Below are 21008 nucleotides of genomic sequence, written 5' to 3' on the forward strand. Positions count from 1 at the left end.
TCTGTGTGTGAGTGCCTCTCTCTTCCCCTCACTCACTACTCCCCGAGGAAGATCTCTGTGTGTGAGTGCCTCTCTCTTCCCCTCACTCACTACTCCCCGAGGAAGGTCTCTGTGTGAGAGTGACTCTCTCTTCCCCTCACTCACTACTCCCCGAGGAAGGTCTCTGTGTGAGAGTGACTCTCTCTTCCCCTCACTCAATACTCCCCGAGGAAGGTCTCTGTGTGTGAGTGTCACTCTCTTCCTCTTACTCTCTACTCCCCGAGGAAGGTCTCTGTGTGTGAGTGTCTCTCTCTTCCCCTCACTCACTACTCTCTGAGGAAGGTCTCTGTGTGTGAGTGTCTCTCTATTCCCCTCACTCTCTACTCCCCGAGGAAGGTCTCTGAGTGTGAGTGTCACTCTCTTCCCCTCACTCACTACTCCCCGAGGAAGGTCTCTGTGTGTGAGTGTCTCTCTCTTCCACTCACTCACTACTCCCCGAGGAAGGTCTCTGTGTGTGAGTGTCTCTCTCTTCCCCTCACTCACTACTCCCCGAGGAAGGTCTCTGAGTGTGAGTGTCTCTCTCCTCCCCTCACTCACTACTCCCCGGGAAAAGTCTCTGTGTGTGAGTGACTCTCTCTTCCCCTCACTCACTACTCCCGGAGGAAAGTCTCTGTGTCTGAGTGCCTCTCTCTTCCCCTCACTCACTACTCCCCGAGGAAGGTCTCTGTGTGTGAGTGTCTCTCTCTTCCCCTCACTCACTACTCCCCGAGGAAGGTCTCTGAGTGTGAGTGTCTCTCTCCTCCCCTCACTCACTACTCCCCGGGAAAAGTCTCTGTGTGTGAGTGACTCTCTCTTCCCCTCACTCACTACTCCCCGAGGAAGGACTCTGAGTGTGAGTGTCACTCTCTTCCCCTTACTCTCTACTCCCTGAGGAAGGTCTCTGTGTGTGAGTGTCTCTCTCTTCCCCTTACTCACTACTCTCTGAGGAAGGTCTCTGTGTGTGAGTGTCTCTCTCTTCCCCTCACTCACTACTCCCGGAGGAAAGTCTCTGTGTCTGAGTGCCTCTCTCTTCCCCTCACTCACTACTCCCCGAGGAAGGTCTCTGTGTGTGAGTGTCTCTCTCTTCCCCTCACTCACTACTCCCCGAGGAAGGTCTCTGTGTGTGAGTGTCTCTCTCTTCCCCTCACTCACTACTCCCCGAGGAAGGTCTCTGAGTGTGAGTGTCTCTCTCTTCCCCTCACTCACTACTCCCCGGGAAACGTCTCTGTGTGTGAGCGTCTCTCTCTTCCCCTCACTCACTACTCCCCGAGGAAGTTCTCTGAGTGTGAGTGTCTCTCTCTTCCCCTCACTCACTACTCCCAGAGGAAAGTCTCTGTGTGTGAGTGCCTCTCTCTTCCCCTCACTCACTACTCCCCGAGGAAGGACTCTGTGTGTGAGTGCTTCTCTCTTCCCCTCACTCACTACTCCCCGAGGAAGGTCTCTGTGTGTGAGCGTCTTTGTCTTCGCCTCACTCACTACTCCCCAAGGAAGGTCTCTGAGTGTGAGTGTCTCTCTCTTCCCCTCACTCACTACTCCCCGAGGAAGGTCTCTGTGTGTGAGTGTCTCTCTCTTCCCCTCACTCACTACTCCCCGAGGAAGGTCTCTGAGTGTGAGTGTCTCTCTCTTCCCATCACTCACTACTCCCGGAGGAAAGTCTCTGTGTGTGAGTGCCTCTCTCTTCCCCTCTCTCACTACTCCCCGAGGAAGGTCTCCGTGTGTGAGTGCCTCTCTCTTCCCCTCACTCACTACTCCCCGAGGAAGGTCTCTGTGTGAGAGTGACTCTCTCTTCCCCTCACTCACTACTCCCCGAGGAAGGTCTCTGTGTGAGAGTGACTCTCTCTTCCCCTCACTCACAACTCCCCGAGGAAGGTCTCTGAGTGTGAGTGTCTCTCACTTCCCCTCACTCACTACTCTCTGAGGAAGGTCTCTGTGTGTGAGTGTCTCACTCTTCCCCTCACTCACCACTCCCCGAGGAAGGTCTCTGAGTGTGAGTGTCACTCTCTTCCCCTCACTCTCTACTCCCCGAGGAAGGTCTCTGTGTGTGAGTGTCTCTCCCTTCCCCTCACTCACTGCTCCCCGAGGAAGGTCTCTGTGTGTGAGCGTCTCTCTCTTCCCCTTACTCTCTACTCCCCGAGGAAGGTCTCTGTGTGTGAGTGTCTCTCTCTTCCCCTCACTCACTACTCTCTGAGGAAGGTCTCTGTGTGTGAGTGTCTCTCTCTTCCCCTCACTCACTACTCCCCGAGGAAGTTCTCTGAGTGTGAGTGTCACTCTCTTCCCCTCACTCTCTACTCCCCGAGGAAGGTCTCTGTGTGTGAGTGTCTCTCTCTTCCCCTCACTCACTACTCCCTGAGGAAGGTCTCTGTGTGTGAGTGTCTCTCCCTTCCCCTCACTCACTACTCCCCGAGGAAGGTCTCTTTGTGTTGGTGTCTCTCTCTTCCCCTCACTCACTACTCCCCGAGGAAGGTCTCTGTGTGTGTGTGACTCTCTCTTCCCCTCACTCACTACTCCCCGAGGTAGGTCTCTGTGTGTGAGCGTCTCTCTCTTCCCATCACTCACTACTCCCGGAGGAAAGTCTCTGCATGTGAGTGCCTCTCTCTTCCCCTCACTCACTACTCCCCGAGGAAGGTCTCCGTGTGTGAGTGCCTCTCTCTTCCCCTCACTCACTTCTCCCCGAGGAAGGTCTCTGTGTGAGAGTGACTCTCTCTTCCCCTCACTTACTACTCCCCGAGGAAGGTCTCTGAGTGTGAGTGTCACCCTCTTCCCCTTACACTCTACTCCCCGAGGAAGGTCTCTGTGTGGGAGTGTCTCTCTCTTCCCCTCACTCACTACTCCCCGAGGAAGGTCTCTGAGTGTGAGTGTCTCTCTTTTCCCCTCACTCACTACTCCCCGAGGAAGGTCTCTTTGTGTTGGTGTCTCTCTCTTCCCCTCACTCACTACTCCCCGAGGAAGGTCTCTGTGTGTCAGTGCCTCTCTCTTCCCCTCACTCACTACTCCCCGAGGAAGGTCTCTGTGTGTGTGTGACTCTCTCTTCCCCTCACTCACTACTCCCCGAGGAAGGTCTCTGTGTGTGAGCGTCTCTCTCTTCCCATCACTCACTACTCCCTGAGGAAGGTCTCTGTGTGAGAGTGACTCTCTCTTCACCTCACTCACTACTCCCCGAGGAAGGTCTCTGTGTGTGAGTGACTCTCTCTTCCCCTCACTCACTACTCCCGAAGGAAGGACTCTCTGTGGTAGTGTCTCTCTTCCCCTCACTCACTATGCCCCGAGGAGGGTTTCTGTGTGTGAGTGTCTCACCCTTCCCCTCACTCACTACTCCCCGAGGAAGGTCTCTGAGTGTGAGTGTCTCTCTTTTCCCCTCACTCACTACTCCCCGGGAAAAGTCTCTGTCTGTGAGCGTCTCTCTCTTCCCCTCACTCACTACTCCCCGAGAAAGGTCTCTTTGTGTGAGTGTCTCTCTTCCCCTTACTCACTACTCCCCGAGGAAGGTCTCTGTGTGAGTGTCTCTCTCTTCCCCTCACTCACTACTCCCCGAGGAAGGTCTCTGTGTGTGAGTGTCTCTCTCTTCCCCTCACTCACTACTCCCCGAGGAAGGTCTCTGTGTGTGTGTCTCTCTCTTCCCCTCACTCACTACTCCCCGAGGAAGGTCTCTGTGTGTGAGTGTCTCTCTCTTCCCCTCACTCACTACTCCCCGTGGAAGGTCTCTGAGAGTGAGTGTCTCTCTCTTCCCCTCACTCACTACTCCCCGGGAAAAGTCTCTGTGTGTGAGCGTCTCTCTCTTCCCCTCACTCACTATTCCCCGAGGAAGGTCTCTGAGTGTGAGTGTCACTCTCTTCCCCTTACTCTCTACTCCCCGAGGAAGGTCTCTGTGTGTGAGTGTCTCTCTCTTCCCCTTACTCACTACTCTCTGAGGAAGGTCTCTGTGTGTGAGTGTCTCTCTCTTCCCATCACTCACTACTCCCGGAGGAAAGTCTCTGTGTGTGAGTGCCTCTCTCTTCCCCTCACTCACTACTCCCCGAGGAAGGTCTCTGTGTGTGAGTGTCTCTCTCTTCCCCTCACTCACTACTTCCCGAGGAAGGTCTCTGTGTGTGAGTGTCTCTCTCTTCCCCTCACTCACTACTCCCCGAGGAAGGTCTCTGAGTGTGAGTGTCTCTCTCTTCCGCTCACTCACTACTCCCCGGGAAAAGTCTCTGTGTGTGAGCGTCTCTCTCTTCCCCTCACTCACTACTCCCCGAGGAAGGTCTCTGAGTGTGAGTGTCTCTCTCTTCCCCTCACTCACTACTCCCAGAGGAAAGTCTCTGTGTGTGAGTGCCTCTCTCTTCCCCTCACTCACTACTCCCCGAGGAAGATCTCTGTGTGTGAGTGCCTCTCTCTTCCCCTCACTCACTACTCCCCGAGGAAGGTCTCTGTGTGAGAGTGACTCTCTCTTCCCCTCACTCACTACTCCCCGAGGAAGGTCTCTGTGTGAGAGTGACTCTCTCTTCCCCTCACTCACTACTCCCCGAGGAAGGTCTCTGTGTGTGAGTGTCACTCTCTTCCTCTTACTCTCTACTCCCCGAGGAAGGTCTCTGTGTGTGAGTGTCTCTCTCTTCCCCTCACTCACTACTCTCTGAGGAAGGTCTCTGTGTGTGAGTGTCTCTCTCTTCCCCTCACTCACTACTCCCCGAGGAAGGTCTCTGAGTGTGAGTGTCACTCTCTTCCCCTCACTCTCTACACCCCGAGGAAGGTCTCTGAGTGTGAGTGTCACTCTCTTCCCCTCACTCTCTACTCCCCGAGGAAGGTCTCTGAGTGTGAGTGTCTCTCTCTTCCCCTCACTCACTACTCCCCGAGGAAGGTCTCTGTGTGTGAGTGTCTCTCTATTCCCCTCACTCTCTACTCCCCGAGGAAGGTCTCTGAGTGTGAGTGTCACTCTCTTCCCCACACTCACTACTCCCCGAGGAAGGTCTCTGTGTGTGAGTGTCTCTCTCTTCCACTCACTCACTACTCCCCGAGGAAGGTCTCTGTGTGTGAGTGTCTCTCTCTTCCCCTCACTCACTACTCCCCGAGGAAGGTCTCTGAGTGTGAGTGTCTCTCTCCTCCCCTCACTCACTACTCCCCGGGAAAAGTCTCTGTGTGTGAGTGACTCTCTCTTCCCCTCACTCACTACTCCCCGAGGAAGGACTCTGAGTGTGAGTGTCACTCTCTTCCCCTTACTCTCTACTCCCCGAGGAAGGTCTCTGTGTGTGAGTGTCTCTCTCTTCCCCTCACTCACTACTCCCGGAGGAAAGTCTCTGTGTCTGAGTGCCTCTCTCTTCCCCTCACTCACTACTCCCCGAGGAAGGTCTCTGTGTGTGAGTGTCTCTCTCTTCCCCTCACTCACTACTCCCCGAGGAAGGTCTCTGTGTGTGAGTGTCCTCTCTCTTCCCCTCACTCACTACTCCCGGGAAACGTCTCTGTGTGTGAGCGTCTCTCTCTCCCCTCACTCACTACTCCCCGAGGAAGTTCTCTGAGTGTGAGTGTCTCTCTCTTCCCCTCACTCACTACTCCCAGAGGGAAAGTCTCTGTGTGTGAGTGCCTCTCTCTTCCCCTCACTCACTACTCCCGAGGAAGTCTCTGTGTGTGAGTGCTTCTCTCTTCCCCTCACTCACTACTCCCCGAGGAAGGTCTCTGTGTGAGAGTGACTCTCTCTTCCCCTCACTCACTACTCCCCGAGGAAGGTCTCTGAGTGTGAGTGTCTCTCTCTTCCCCTCACTGTCTACTCCCCGAGGAAGGTCTCTGAGTGTGAGTGTCACTCTCTTCCCCTCACTCTCTACTCCCCAAGGAAGGTCTCTGTGTGTGAGTGTCTCTCCCTTCCCCTCACTCACTGCTCCCCGAGGAAGGTCTCTGAGTGTGAGTGTCCTCTCTCTTCCCCTCACTCACTACTCCCCGAGGAAAGTCTCTCTGTGTTGGTGTCCTCTCTCTTCCCCTCACTCACTACTCCCCGAGGAAGGTCTCTGTGTGTGAGTGCCTCTCTCTTCCCCTCACTCACTACTCCCCGAGGAAGGTCTCTGTGTGTGTGTGACTCTCTCTTCCGCTCACTCACTACTCCCGGAGGAAGGTCTCTGTGTGTGAGTGCCTCTCTCTTCCCCTCACTCACTACTCCCCGAGGAAGGGTCTCTTTGTGTGACTGTCTCTCTTCCCTCACTCACCACTCCCCGAGGAAGGTCTCTGTGTGTGAGTGACTCTCTCTTCCCCTCACTCACTACTCCCCCGAGAAAGGTCTCTGTGTGTGAGTGTCTCTCTTCCCCTCACTCACTACTCCCCGACGAAGGACTCTGTGTGTGAGTGTCTCTCTCTTCCCCTCACTCACTGCTCCACGAGGAAGGTCTCTGTGTGTGAGTGTCTCTCTCTTCCCCTCACTCACTACTCCCCGAGGAAGGTCTCTGTGTGTGAGCGTCTTTGTCTTCGCCCCTCACTCACTACTCCCCGAGGAAGGTCTCTGAGTGTGAGTGTCTCTCTCTTCCCCTCACTCACTACTCCCCTAGGAAGGTCACTGTGTGTGAGTGTCTCTCTCTTCCCCTCACTCACTACTCCCCGAGGAAGGTCTCTGAGTGTGAGTGTCTCTCTCTTCCCATCACTCACTACTCCGGAGGAAAGTCTCTGTGTGTGAGTGCCTCTCTCTTCCCCTCTCTCACTACTCCCCGAGGAAGGTCTCCGTGTGTGAGTGCCTCTCTCTTCCCCTCACTCACTACTCCCCGAGGAAGGTCTCTGTGTGAGAGTGACTCTCTCTTCCCCTCACTCACTACTCCCCGAGGAAGGTCTCTGTGTGAGAGTGACTCTCTCTTCCCCTCACTCACTACTCCCCGAGGAAGGTCTCTGAGTGTGAGTGTCTCTCACTTCCCCTCACTCACTACTCTCTGAGGAAGGTCTCTGTGTGTGAGTGTCCTCACTCTTCCCCTCACTCACTACTCCCCGAGGAAGGTCTCTGAGTGTGAGTGTCACTCTCTTCCCCTCACTCTCTACTCCCCGAGGAAGGTCTCTGTGTGTGAGTGTCTCTCCCTTCCCCTCACTCACTGCTCCCCGAGGAAGGTCCTCTGTGTGTGAGCGTCTCTCTCTTCCCCTCACTCACTACTCTCTGAGGAAGGTCTCTGTGTGTGAGTGTCTCTCTCTTCCCCTCACTCACTACTCCCCGAGGAAGTTCTCTGAGTGTGAGTGTCACTCTCTCTTCCCCTCACTCTCTACTCCCCGAGGAAGGTCTCTGTGTGTGAGTGTCTCTCTCTTCCCCTCACTCACTACTCCCTGAGGAAGGTCTCTGTGTGTGAGTGTCTCTCCCTTCCCCTCACTCACTACTCCCCGAGAAAGGTCCTCTTTGTGTTGGTGTCTCTCTCTTCCCTCACTCACTACTCCCCGAGGAAGGTCTCTGTGTGTGTGTGACTCTCTTCTTCCCCTCACTCACTACTCCCCGAGGTAGGTCTCTGTGTGTGAGCGTCTCTCTCTTCCCATCACTCACTACTCCCGGAGGAAGGTCTCTGTGTGTGAGCGTCTCTCTCTTCCCCTCACTCACTACTCCCCGAGGAAGGTCTCTGTGTGTGAGCGTCTCTCTCTTCCCCTCACTCACTACTCCCCGAGGAAGGTCTCTGAGTGTGAGTGCCTCTCTCTTCCCCTCAATCACTACTCCCCGAGGAAGGTCTCTGTGTGTGAGTGTCTCTCTCTTCCCCTCACTCACTACTCCCGCAGGAAAGTCTCTGTGTGTGAGTGCCTCTCTCTTCCCCTCACTCACTACTCCCCGAGGAAGGTCTCCGTGTGTGAGTGCCTCTCTCTTCCCCTCACTCACTACTCCCCGAGGAAGGTCTCTGTGTGAGAGTGACTCTCTCTTCCCTCACTCACTACTCCCCGAGGAAGGTCTCTGAGTGTGAGTGTCACTCTCTTCCCTCACTCTCTACTCCCCGAGGAAGGTCTCTGAGTGTGAGTGTCACTCTCTTCCCCTCACTCTCTACTCCCCGAGGAAGGTCTCTGTGTGTGAGTGTCTCTCTCTTCCCCTCACTCACTACTCCCCGAGGAAGGTCTCTGAGTGTGAGTGTCACTCTCTTCGCCTCACTCTCTACTCCCCGAGGAAGGTCTCTGTGTGTGAGTGTCTCTCTCTTCCCCTCACTCACTACTCCCTGAGAAGGTCTCTGTGTGTGAGTGTCTCTCTCTTCCCTCACTCACTACTCCCCGAGGAAGGTCTCTTTGTGTTGGTGTCTCTCTCTTCCCCTCACTCACTACTCCCCGAGGAAGGTCTCTGTGTGTGAGTGCCTCTCTCTTCCCCTCACTCACTACTCCCCGAGGAAGGTCTCTGTGTGTGTGTGACTCTCTCTTCACCTCGCTCACTACTCCCTTAGGAAGGTCTCTGTGTGTGAGTGACTCTCTCTTCACCTCACTCACTACTCCCCGAGGAAGGTCTCTGTGTGTGAGTGACTCTCTCTTCCCCTCACTCACTACTCCCGGAGGAAGGACTCTCTGTGGTAGTGTCTCTCTTCCCCTCACTCACTATGCCCCGAGGAGGGTTTCTGTGTGTGAGTGTCTCTCTCTTCCCATCACTCTCTACTGGACTCTGTGTGTGAGGGTCTCTCCCTTCCCCTCACTCACTACTCCCCGAGAAAGGTCTCTGTGTGTGAGTGTCTCTCTTCCCCTTACTCACTACTCCCGAGGAAGGTCTCTGTGTGAGTGTCTCTCTCTTCCCCTCACTCACTACTCCCCGAGGAAGGTCTCTGTGTGTGAGTGTCCTCTCTCTTCCCCTCACTCACTACTCCCCGAGGAAGGTCTCTGTGTGTGAGTGTCTCTCTCTTCCCCTCACTCACTACTCCCCGTGGAAGGTCTCTGTGTGTGAGTGTCTCTCTCTTCCCCTCACTCACTACTACCCGAGGAAGGTCTCTGAGTGTGAGTGTCTCTCTCTTCCCCTCACTCACTACTCCCCGGGAAAAGTCTCTATGCGTGAGCGTCTCTCTCTTCCCCTCACTCACTACTCCCCGAGGAAGGTCTCTGAGTGTGAGTGTCTCTCTCTTCCCCTCACTCACTACTCCCGGAGGAAGTCTCTGTGTGTGAGTACCTCTCTCTTCCCCTCACTCACTACTCCCCGAGGAAGGTCTCTGAGTGTGAGTGTCTCTCTCTTCCCCTCACTCACTACTCCCGGAGGAAAGTCTCTGTGTGTGAGTGCCTCTCTCTTCCCCTCACTCACTACTCCCCGAGGAAGGTCTCTGTGTGTGAGTGCCTCTCTCTTCCCCTCACTCACTACTCCCCGAGGAAGGTCTCTGTGTGAGAGTGACTCTCTCATCCCCTCACTCACTACTCCCCGAGGAAGGTCTCTGAGTGTGAGTGTCACTCTCTTCCCCTTACTCTCTACTCCCCGAGGAAGGTCTCTGTGTGTGAGTGTCTCTCTCTTCCCCTCACTCACTACTCTCTGAGGAAGGTCTCTGTGTGAGAGTGTCTCTCTCTTCCCCTCACTCACTACTCCCCGAGGAAGGTCTCTGAGTGTGAGTGTCACTCTCTTTCCCTCACTCTCAACTCCCCGAGGAAGGTCTCTGTGTGTGAGTGTCTCTCCCTTCCCCTCACTCACTGCTCCCCGAGGAAGGTCTCTGTGTGTGAGCGTCTCTCTCTTCCCCTTACTCTCTACTCCCCGAGGAAGGTCTCTGTGTGTGAGTGTCTCTCTCTTCCCCTCACTCACTACTCTCGGAGGAAGGCCTCTGTGTGTGAGTGCCTCTCTCTTCTCTCCCCCCTCACTCACTACTCCCCGAGGAAGGTCTCTGTGTGTGAGTGTCTCTCTCTTCCCCTCACTCACTACTCCCGGAGGAGGGTCTCTGTGTGTGAGTGTCTCTCTCTTCCCCTCACTCACTACTCCCCGTGGAAGGTCTCGTCTGTGAGTGTCTCTCTTCCCCTCACTCACTACTCCCGGAGGAAGGTCTCTGTGTGTGAGTGTCTCTCTATTCCTCTCACTCACTACTCCCCGAGGAAGGTCTCTCTGTGAGAGTGTCTCTCTCTTCCCCTCACTCACTACTCCCCGAGGAAGGTCTCAGTGTGTGAGTGCCTCGCTCTTCCCCTCACTCACTACTCCCCGAGGAAGGTCTCTGTGTGTGAGTGACTCTTTCTTCCTCTCACTCACTACTCCCCGAGGAAGGTCTCTGGTGTGAGTGACTCTCTCTTCCACTCACTCACTACTCCCCGAGGAAGGTCTCTGTGTGTGAGTGTCTCTCTCTTCCCCTCACTCACTACTCCCGGAGGAGGGTCTCTGTGTGTGAGTGCCTCGCTCTTCCCCTCACTCACTACTCCCCGAGGAAGGTCTCTGTGTGTGAGTGGCTCTATCTTCCCCTCACTCACTACTCTTCGAGGAAGGTCTCTTTGTGTTAGTGTCTGTCTCTTCCCCTCACTCACTACACCCCGAGGAAGGTCTCAGTGTGTGTGTGCCTCGCTCTTCCCCTCACTCACTACTCCCCGAGGAATGTCTCTGAGTGTGAGTGACTCTCTCTTGCCCTCACTCACAACTCCCCGAGGAAGGTCTCTGTGTGTGAGTGTCACTCTCTTCCGCTCACTCACTACTCCCCGAGGAAGGACACTGTGTGTGAGTGACTCTATCTTCCCCTCACTCACTACTCCCCGAGGAAGGTCTCTGTGTGTGAGTGACTCTCTCTTCCCCTCACTCACTACTCCCCGGGGAAGGTCTCTGTGTCTGAGTGACTCTCTCTTCCCCTCACTCACTACTCCCCGAGGAAGGTCTCTGTGTGTGAGTGCCTCTCTCTTCCCCTCACTCACAACTCCTGGAGTATGATCTCTGTGTGTGAGTGTCACTCTCTTCCACTCACTCACTACTCCCCGAGGAAGGTCTCTTTGTGTGAGTGTCTCTCTCTTCCCCTCACTCACTACTCCCCGAGGATGGTCTCTGTGTGTGAGTATCTCTCTCTTCCCCTCACTCACTACTCCCCGAGGAAGGTCTCTGTGTGTGAGTGTCTCTCTCTTCCCCTCACTCACTACTCCCGGAGGAAGGTCTCTGTGTGTGAGTGTCTCTCACTTCCCCTCACTCACTACTCCCGGAGGAGGGTCTCTGTGTGTGAGTGTCTCTCTTCCCCTCACACACTACTCCCGAGGAAGTTCTCTTTGTGTGAGTGTCTCTCTCTTCCCCTCACTCACTACTCCCCGAGGAAGGTCTCTTTGTGTGAGTGTCTCTCTCTTCCCCTCACTCACTACTCCCCGAGGAAGGTCTCTGTGTGTGAGTGACTCTCTCTTCCCCTCACTCACTACTCCCGAGGAAGGACTCTGTGTGTGAGTGACTCTATCTTCCCCTCACTCACTACTCCCCGAGGAAGGTCTCTGTGTGTGAGTGACTCTCTCTTCCCCTCACTCACTACTCCCCGGGGAAGGTCTCTGTGTCTGAGTGACTCTCTCTTCCCCTCACTCACTACTCCCCGAGGAAGGTCTCTGTGTGTGAGTGCCTCTCTCTTCCCCTCACTCACTACTCCCCGAGGAAGGTCTCTGTGTGTGAGTGTCCCTCTCTTCCCCTCACTCACTACTCACCGAGGAAGTTCGCTGTGTGTGAGTGAATCTCTCTTCCCCTCACTCACTACTCAACGAGGAAGGTCTCTCTGTGTGAGTGACTCTCTCTTCCCCTCACTCACTACTCCCCGAGGAAGGTCTCTGTGCGTGAGTGACTCTCTCTTCCCCTCACTCACTACTCCCCGAGGAAGGTCTCTGTGTGTGAGTGTCTCTCTCTTCCCCTCACTCACGACTCCCAGAGGAAGGTCTCTTTGTGTGAGTGTCTCTCTCTTCCCATCACTCACTACTCCCTGAGAAAGGTCTCTGTGTGTGAGTGTCTCTCTCTTCCCCTCACTCACAACTCCCCGAGGAAGGTCTCTGTGTGTCAGTGACACTCTCTTCCCATCACTCACTACTCCCCGAGGAAGGACTCTGTGTGTGAGTGTCTCTCCCTTCCCCTCACTCATAACTCCCCGAGGAAGTTCTCTGTGTGTGAGTGTCTCTCTCTTCCCCTCACTCACTACTCCCCGAGGAAGGTCTCTGTGTGTCAGTGACTCTCTCTTCCCATCACTCACTACTCCCCGAGGAAGGACTCTGTGTGTGAGTGTCTCTCCCTTCCCCTCACTCACAACTCCCCGAGGAAGGACTCTGTGTGTGAGTGTCTCTCCCTTCCCCTCACTCACTACTCCCCGAGGAAGGTCTCTGAGTGTGAGTGCCTCTCTCTTCCCCTCACTCACAACTCCCCGAGGAAGGTCTCTGTGCGTGAGTGACTCTCTCTTCCCCTCACTCACTACTCCCCGAGGAAGGTCTCTGTGTGTGAGTGACTCTCTCTTTCCCTCACTCACTACTCCCCGGGGAAGGTCTCTGTGTCTGAGTGACTCTCTCTTCCCCTCACTCACTACTCCCCGAGGAAGGTCTCTGTGTGTGAGTGACTCTCTCTTCCCCTCACTCACTACTCCCTGAGGAAGGTCTCTGTGTGTGAGTGTCGCTCTCTTCCCCTCACTCACTACTCCCCGGGGAAGGTCTCTGTGTCTGAGTGACTCTCTCTTCCCCTCACTCACTACTCCCCGAGGAAGGTCTCTGTGTGTGAGTGTCTCTCTCTTCCCCTCACTCACTACTCCCCGAGAAAGGTCTCTGTGTCTGAGTGTCTCTCTCTTCCCCTCACTCACTACTCCCCGAGGAAGGTCTCTGTGTGTGTGTCTCTCTCTTCCCCTCACTCACTACTCCCGGAGGAAGGTCTCTCTGTGTTAGTGTCTCTCTTCCCCTCACTCACTACGCCCCGAGGAGGGTTTCTGTGTGTGAGTGACTCTCTCTTCCCCTCACTCACTGCTCCCCGAGGAAGGTCTCTGTGCGTGAGTGACTCTCTCTTCCCTTCACTCACTACTCCCCGAGGAAGGTCTCTGTGTGTGAGTGTCTCTCTCTTCCCCTCACTCACTACTCCCCGAGGAATGTCTCTGTGTGTGAGTGTCTCTCTTCCCCTCACTCACTACTCCCCGAGGAAAGTCTCTGTGTGTGAGTGTCTCTCTTCCCCTCACTCTCTACTCCCCGAGGAAGGTCTCTGTGTGTGAGTGTCTCTCTTCTCCTCACTCACTACTCCCCGAGGAAGGTGTCTGTGTGTGAGTGTCTCTCTCTTCCCCTCACTCTCTACTCCCCGAGGAAGGTCTCTGTGTGTGAGTGTCACTCTCTTCCCCTCACTCACTACTCTCGGAGGAAGGCCTCTGTGTGTGAGTGCCTCTCTCTTCCCCTCACACACTAATCCCCGAGGAAGGTCTCTCAGTGTGAGAGTCTCTCTCTTCCCATCACACACTACTCCCAGAGGGAGGTCTCTTTGTGTGAGTGTCTCTCTCTTCCACTCACTCACTACTCCCCGAGGAACGTCTCTGTGTGTGAGTGTCTCTCTCTTCCCCTCACTCACTACTCCCCGAGGAAGGTCTCTGTGTGTGAGTGTCTCTCTCTTCCCCTCACTCACTACTCCCCGAGGGAGGTCTCTTTGTGTGAGTGTCTCTCTCTTCCCCTCACTCACTACTCCCGAGGGAGGTCTCTTTGTGTGAGTGTCTCTCTCTTCCCCTCACTCACTACTCCCCGAGGAAGGTTTCTGTGTGTGAGCGTCTCTCTCTTCCCCTCACTCACTACTCCCCGAGGAATGTCTCTGTGTGTGAGTGCCTCTCTCTTCCTCTCACTCACTACTCCCGGAGGATGGTCTCTGTGTGTGAGTGCCTCTCTCTTCCCCTCACTCACTACTCCCCGAGGAAGGTCTCTGTGTGTGGGTGACTCTATCTTCCCCTCACTCACTACTCCCCGAGGAAGGTCTGTGTGTGTGAGTGACTCTCTCTTCCCCTCACTCACTACACCCCGAGGAAGGTCTCTCTGTGTGAGAGTCTCTCTCTTCCCGTCACTCACTACTCCAGGTGGAAGGTCTCTGTGTGTGAGCATTTCTCTCTTCCCCTCACTCACTACTCCCGGAGGAAGGTCTCTGTGTGTGAGTGTCGCTCTCTTCCCCTCACTCACTACTCCCCGAGAAAGGTCTCTGTGTCTGTGTGTCTCTCTCTTCCCCTCACTCACTACTCCCCGAGGAAGGTCTCTGTGTATGTGTCTCTCTCTTCCACTCACTCACTACTCCCGGAGGAAGGTCTCTCTGTGTTAGTGTCTCTCTTCCCCTCACTCACTACGCCCCGAGGAGGGTTTCTGAGTGTGAGTGTCTCTCTCTTCCCCTCACTCTCTACTCCCCGAGGAAGGTCTCTGTGTGTGAGTGCCTCTCTCTTCCCCTCACTCACTAATCCCCGAGGAAGGTCTCTCAGTGTGAGTGACTCTCTCTTCCCCTCACTCACTACTCCCAGAGGAAGGTATCTTTGTGTGAGTGTCTCTCTCTTCCCCTCACTCACTACTCCCCGAGGAAGGTCTCTGTGTGTGAGTGTCTCTCTCTTCCCCTCACTCACTACTCCCCGAGGGAGGTCTCTTTGTGTGAGTGTCTCTCCCTTCCCCTCACTCTCTACTCCACGAGGAAGGTCTCTGTGTGTGAGTGTCTCTCACTTCCCCTCACTCACTACTCCCCGAGGAAGGTCTCTGTGTGTGTGTCTCTCTCTTCCCCTCACTCACTGCTCCCCGAGGAAGGTCTCTCTGTGTTAGTGTCTCTCTTCCCCTCACTCACTACGCCCCGAGGAGGGTTTCTTTGTGTGAGTGTCTCTCTCTTCCCCTCACTCTCTACTCCCCGAGGAAGGTCTCTGTGTGTGAGTGTCACTCTCTTCCCCTCACTCACTACTCTCGGAGGAAGGCCTCTGTGTGTGAGTGCCTCTCTCTTCCCCTCACTCACTAATCCCCGAGGAAGGTCTCTCTGTGTGAGTGACTCTCTCTTCCCCTCACTCACTACTCCCCGAGGAAGGTCTCTTTGTGTGAGTGTCTCTCTCTTCCCCTCACTCACTACTCCCCGAGGAAGGTCTCAGTGTGTGAGCGTCTCTCTCTTCCCCTCACTCACTGCTCCCCGAGGAAGGTCTCTGTGCGTGAGTGACTCTCTCTTCCCCTCACTCACTGCTCCCCGAGGAAGGTCTCTGTGCGTGAGTGACTCTCTCTTCCCTTCACTCACTACTCCCCGAGGAAGGTCTCTGTGTGTGAGTGTCTCTCTCTTCCCCTCACTCACTACTCCCCGAGGAATGTCTCTGTGTGTGAGTGTCTCTCTTCCCCTCACTCACTACTCCCCGAGGAAAGTCTCTGTGTGTGAGTGTCTCTCTTCCCCTCACTCTCTACTCCCCGAGGAAGGTCTCTGTGTGTGAGTGTCTCTCTTCTCCTCACTCACTACTCCCCGAGGAAGGTGTCTGTGTGTGAGTGACTCTCTCTTCCCCTCACTCTCTACTCCCGGAGGAAGGTCTCTGTGTGTGAGTGTCTCTCTCTTCCCCTCACTCACTACTCCAGGAGGAAAATCTCTGTGTGTGAGTGACTCTCTCTTCCCCTCACGCACTACTCCCGGAGGAAGGTCTCTGTGTGTGAGTGTCTCCCTTCCCCTCACTCACTACTCCCCGAGGAAGGTCTCTGTGTGTGAGTGTCTCTCTCTTCCCATCACTCTCTACTCCCGGAGGAAGGTCTCTGTGTGTGAGTGTCTCTCTCTTCCCCTCACTCACTACTCCCCGAGGAAGGTCACTGGGTGTGAGCGTATCTCTTCCCCTCACTCACTACTCCCCGAGGAAGGTCCCTGTGTGTGAGTGACTCTCTCTTCCCCTCACTCTCTACTCCCGGAGGAAGGTCTCTGTGTGTGAGTGTCTCTCTCTTCCCCTCACTCACTACTCCAGGAGGAAAATCTCTGTGTGTGAGTGACTCTCTCTTCCCCTCACTCACTACTCCCGGAGGAAGGTCTCTGTGTGTGAGTGTCTCCCTTCCCCTCACTCACTACTCCAGGAGGAAAATCTCTGTGTGTGATGACTCTCTCTTCCCCTCACTCACTACTCCTCGAGGAAGGTCTCTGTGTCTGAGTGTCTCTCTCTTCCCCTCAGTCACTACTTCCTGACGAAGGTCTCTGTGTGTGAGTGTCTCTCTCTTCCCCTCACTCACTACTCCCCGAGGAATGTTTCTGTGTGTGAGTGTCTCTCTTCCCCTCACTCACTACTCCCGGAGGATGGTCTCTGTGTGTGAGTGTCTCTCTCTTCCCCTCACTCACTACTCCCGGAGGAAGGTCTCTGTGTGTGAGTGACTCTACCTTCCCCTCAGTCACTACTCCCGGAGGAAGGTCTCTGTGTGTGAGTGACTCTCTCTTCCCTCACTCACTACTCACGGAGGAAGGTCTCTGTGTGTGAGTGACTCTCTCTTCCCATCACTCTCTACTCCCGGAGGAAGGTCTCTGTGTGTGAGTGTCTCTCTCTTCCCCTCACTCACTACTCCCCGAGGAAGGTCACTGGGTGTGAGCGTCTCTCTTCCCCTCACTCACTACTCCCCGAGGAAGGTCCCTGTGTGTGAGTGACTCTCTCTTCCCCTCACTCTCTACTCCCTGAGGAAGGTCTCTGTGTGTGAGTGTCTCTCTCTTCCCCTCACTCACTACTCCAGGAGGAAAATCTCTGTGTGTGAGTGACTCTCTCTTCCCCTCACTCACTACTCCCGGAGGAAGGTCTCTGTGTGTGAGTGTCTCTCTCTTCCCCTCACTCTCTACTCCCCGAGGAAGGTCTCTGTGTGTGAGTGACTCTCTCTTCCCCTCACTCTCTACTCCCCGAGGAAGGTCTTGGTGTGTGATTGTCTGTCTGTTCCCCTCAATCACTGCTCCCCGAGGAAGGTCTCTGTGTGTGAGTGTCTCTCTCTTCTCCTCACTCACTACTCCAGGAGGAAAATCTCTGTGTGTGAGTGACTCTCTCTTCCCCTCACTCACTACTCCTCGAGGAAGGTCTCTGTGTCTGAGTGTCTCTCTCTTCCCCTCACTCACTACTTCCTGAGGAAGTTCTCTGTGTGTGAGTGTCTCTCTCTTCCCCTCACTCACTACTCCCCGAGGAATGTTTCTGTGTGTGAGTGTCTCTCTTCCCCTCACTCACTACTCCCGGAGGATGGTCTCTGTGTGTGAGTGTCTCTCTCTTCCCCTCACTCACTACTCCCGGAGGAAGGTCTCTGTGTGTGAGTGACTCTCCCTTCCCCTCAATCACTGCACCCCGAGGAAGGTCTCTGTGTGTGAGTGTCTCTCTCTTCTCCTCACTCACTACTCCAGGAGGAAAATCTCTGTGTGTGAGTGACTCTCTCTTCCCCTCACTCACTACTCCTCGAGGAAGGTCTCTGTGTCTGAGTGTCTCTCTCTTCCCCTCACTCACTACTTCCTGACGAAGGTCTCTGTGTGTGAGTGTCTCTCTCTTCCCCTCACTCACTACTCCCCGAGGAAGGTCTCTGTGTGTGAGTGACTCTCTCTTCCCCTCACTCTCTACTCCCCGAGGAAGGTCTTGGTGTGTGATTGTCTGTCTGTTCCCCTCAATCACTGCTCCCCGAGGAAGGTCTCTGTGTGTGAGTGTCTCTCTCTTCTCCTCACTCACTACTCCAGGAGGAAAATCTCTGTGTGTGAGTGACTCTCTCTTCCCCTCACTCACTACTCCTCGAGGAAGGTCTCTGTGTCTGAGTGTCTCTCTCTTCCCCTCACTCACTACTTCCTGACGAAGGTCTCTGTGTGTGAGTGTCTCTCTCTTCCCCTCACTCACTACTCCCCGAGGAATGTTTCTGTGTGTGAGTGTCTCTTCCCCTCACTCACTACTCCCGGAGGATGGTCTCTGTGTGTGAGTGTCTCTCTCTTCCCCTCACTCACTACTCCCGGAGGAAGGTCTCTGTGTGTGAGTGACTCTCCCTTCCCCTCAGTCACTACTCCCGGAGGAAGGTCTCTGTGTGTGAGTGACTCTCTCTTCCCCTCACTCACTACTCACGGAGGAAGGTCTCTGTGTGTGAGTGACTCTCTCTTCCCATCACTCTCTACTCCCGGAGGAAGGTCTCTGTGTGTGAGTGTCTCTCTCTTCCCCTCACTCACTACTCCCCGAGGAAGGTCACTGGGTGTGAGCGTCTCTCTTCCCCTCACTCACTACTCCCCGAGGTAGGTCCCTGTGTGTGAGTGACTCTCTCTTCCCCTCACTCTCTACTCCCGGAGGAAGGTCTCTGTGTGTGAGTGTCTCTCTCTTCCCCTCACTCACTACTCCAGGAGGAAAATCTCTGTGTGTGAGTGACTCTCTCTTCCCCTCACTCACTACTCCCGGAGGAAGGTCTCTGTGTGTGAGTGTCTCTCTCTTCCCCTCACTCTCTACTCCCCGAGGAAGGTCTCTGTGTGTGAGTGACTCTCTCTTCCCCTCACTCTCTACTCCCCGAGGAAGGTCTTGGTGTGTGATTGTCTGTCTGTTCCCCTCAATCACTGCTCCCCGAGGAAGGTCTCTGTGTGTGAGTGTCTCTCTCTTCTCCTCACTCACTACTCCAGGAGGAAAATCTCTGTGTGTGAGTGACTCTCTCTTCCCCTCACTCACTACTCCTCGAGGAAGGTCTCTGTGTCTGAGTGTCTCTCTCTTCCCCTCACTCACTACTTCCTGAGGAAGTTCTCTGTGTGTGAGTGTCTCTCTCTTCCCCTCACTCACTACTCCCCGAGGAATGTTTCTGTGTGTGAGTGTCTCTCTTCCCCTCACTCACTACTCCCGGAGGATGGTCTCTGTGTGTGAGTGTCTCTCTCTTCCCCTCACTCACTACTCCCGGAGGAAGGTCTCTGTGTGTGAGTGACTCTCCCTTCCCCTCAATCACTGCTCCCCGAGGAAGGTCTCTGTGTGTGAGTGTCTCTCTCTTCTCCTCACTCACTACTCCAGGAGGAAAATCTCTGTGTGTGAGTGACTCTCTCTTCCCCTCACTCACTACTCCTCGAGGAAGGTCTCTGTGTCTGAGTGTCTCTCTCTTCCCCTCACTCACTACTTCCTGACGAAGGTCTCTGTGTGTGAGTGTCTCTCTCTTCCCCTCACTCACTACTCCCCGAGGAATGTTTCAGTGTGTGAGTGTCTCTCTTCCCCTCACTCACTACTCCCGGAGGATGGTCTCTGTGTGTGAGTGTCTCTCTCTTCCCCTCACTCACTACTCCCGGAGGAAGGTCTCTGTGTGTGAGTGACTCTCCCTTCCCCTCAGTCACTACTCCCGGAGGAAGGTCTCTGTGTGTGAGTGACTCTCTCTTCCCCTCACTCACTACTCACGGAGGAAGGTCTCTGTGTGTGAGTGACTCTCTCTTCCCCTCAGTCACTACTCCCCGAGGAAGGTCTCTGTGTGTGAGTGTCTCTCTCTTCCCCTCACTCACTACTCCCAGAGGAAGGTCACTGTGTGTGAGTGTCTCTCTTCCCCTCACTCACTACTCCCGGAGGAAGGTCTCTGTGTGTGAGTGTCTCTCTCTTCCCCTCACTCACTACTCCCAGAGGAAGGTCTCAGTGTGTGAGTGTTTCTCTCTTCCCCTCACTCACTACTCCCCGAGGAAGGTCTCTGTGTGTGAGAGTCTCTCTCTTCCCCTCACTCACTACTCCAGGAGGAAGGTCTCAGTGTGTGAGTGTTTCTCTCTTCCCCTCACTCACTACTCCCCGAGGAAGGTCTCTGTGTGTGAGTGTCTCTCTCTTCCCCTCACTCACTACTCCCGGAGGAAGGTCTCTGTGTGTGAGTTACTCTCTCTTCCCATCACTCACTACTCCCCGAGGAAGGTCTCTGTGTGTGAGTGTCTCTCTCTTCCCCTCACTCACTACTCCCGGAGGAAAGTCTCTGTGTGTGAGTGTCTCTCTCTTCCCCTCACTCACTACTCCCCGAGGAAGGTCTTTGTGTGTGAGAGTCTCTCTCTTCCCCTCACTCACTACCTCCTGAGTAAGGTATCTGTGTGTGAGTGACTCTCTCTTCCCCTCACTCACTACTCCCCGAGGAAGGTCTCTGTGTCTGAGTGTCTCTCTCTTCCCCTCACTCACTACTTCCTGACGAAGGTCTCTGTGTGTGAGTGTCTCTCTCTTCCCCTCACTCACTACTCCCCGAGGAAGGTCTCTGTGTGTGAGTGTCTCTCTCTTCTCCTCACTCACTACTCCAGGAGGAAAATCTCTGTGTGTGAGTGACTCTCTCTTCCCCTCACTCACTACTCCTCGAGGAAGGTCTCTGTGTCTGAGTGTCTCTCTCTTCCCCTCACTCACTACTTCCTGACGAAGGTCTCTGTGTGTGAGTGTCTCTCTCTTCTCCTCACTCACTACTCCAGGAGGAAAATCTCTGTGTGTGAGTGACTCTCTCTTCCCCTCACTCACTACTCCTCGAGGAAGGTCTCTGTGTCTGAGTGTCTCTCTCTTCCCCTCACTCACTACTTCCTGACGAAGGTCTCTGTGTGTGAGTGTCTCTCTCTTCCCCTCACTCACTACTCCCCGAGGAATGTTTCTGTGTGTGAGTGTCTCTCTTCCCCTCACTCACTACTCCCGGAGGATGGTCTCTGTGTGTGAGTGTCTCTCTCTTCCCCTCACTCACTACTCCCGGAGGAAGGTCTCTGTGTGTGAGTGACTCTCCCTTCCCCTCAGTCACTACTCGCGGAGGAAGGTCTCTGTGTGTGAGTGACTCTCTCTTCCCCTCACTCACTACTCACGGAGGAAGGTCTCTGTGTGTGAGTGACTCTCTCTTCCCATCACTCTCTACTCCCGGAGGAAGGTCTCTGTGTGTGAGTGTCTCTCTCTTCCCCTCACTCACTACTCCCCGAGGAAGGTCACTGGGTGTGAGCGTCTCTCTTCCCCTCACTCACTACTCCCCGAGGAAGGTCCCTGTGTGTGAGTGACTCTCTCTTCCCCTCACTCTCTACTCCCGGAGGAAGGTCTCTGTGTGTGAGTGTCTCTCTCTTCCCCTCACTCACTACTCCAGGAGGAAAATCTCTGTGTGTGAGTGACTCTCTCTTCCCCTCACTCACTACTCCCGGAGGAAGGTCTCTGTGTGTGAGTGTCTCTCTCTTCCCCTCACTCTCTACTCCCCGAGGAAGGTCTCTGTGTGTGAGTGACTCTCACTTCCCCTCACTCTCTACTCCCCGAGGAAGGTCTTGGTGTGTGATTGTCTGTCTGTTCCCCTCA

The sequence above is a fragment of the Hypanus sabinus genome, chromosome 1 (assembly GCF_030144855.1).
Source record: "Hypanus sabinus isolate sHypSab1 chromosome 1, sHypSab1.hap1, whole genome shotgun sequence".
Taxonomy (NCBI): Eukaryota; Metazoa; Chordata; class Chondrichthyes; order Myliobatiformes; family Dasyatidae; genus Hypanus; species Hypanus sabinus.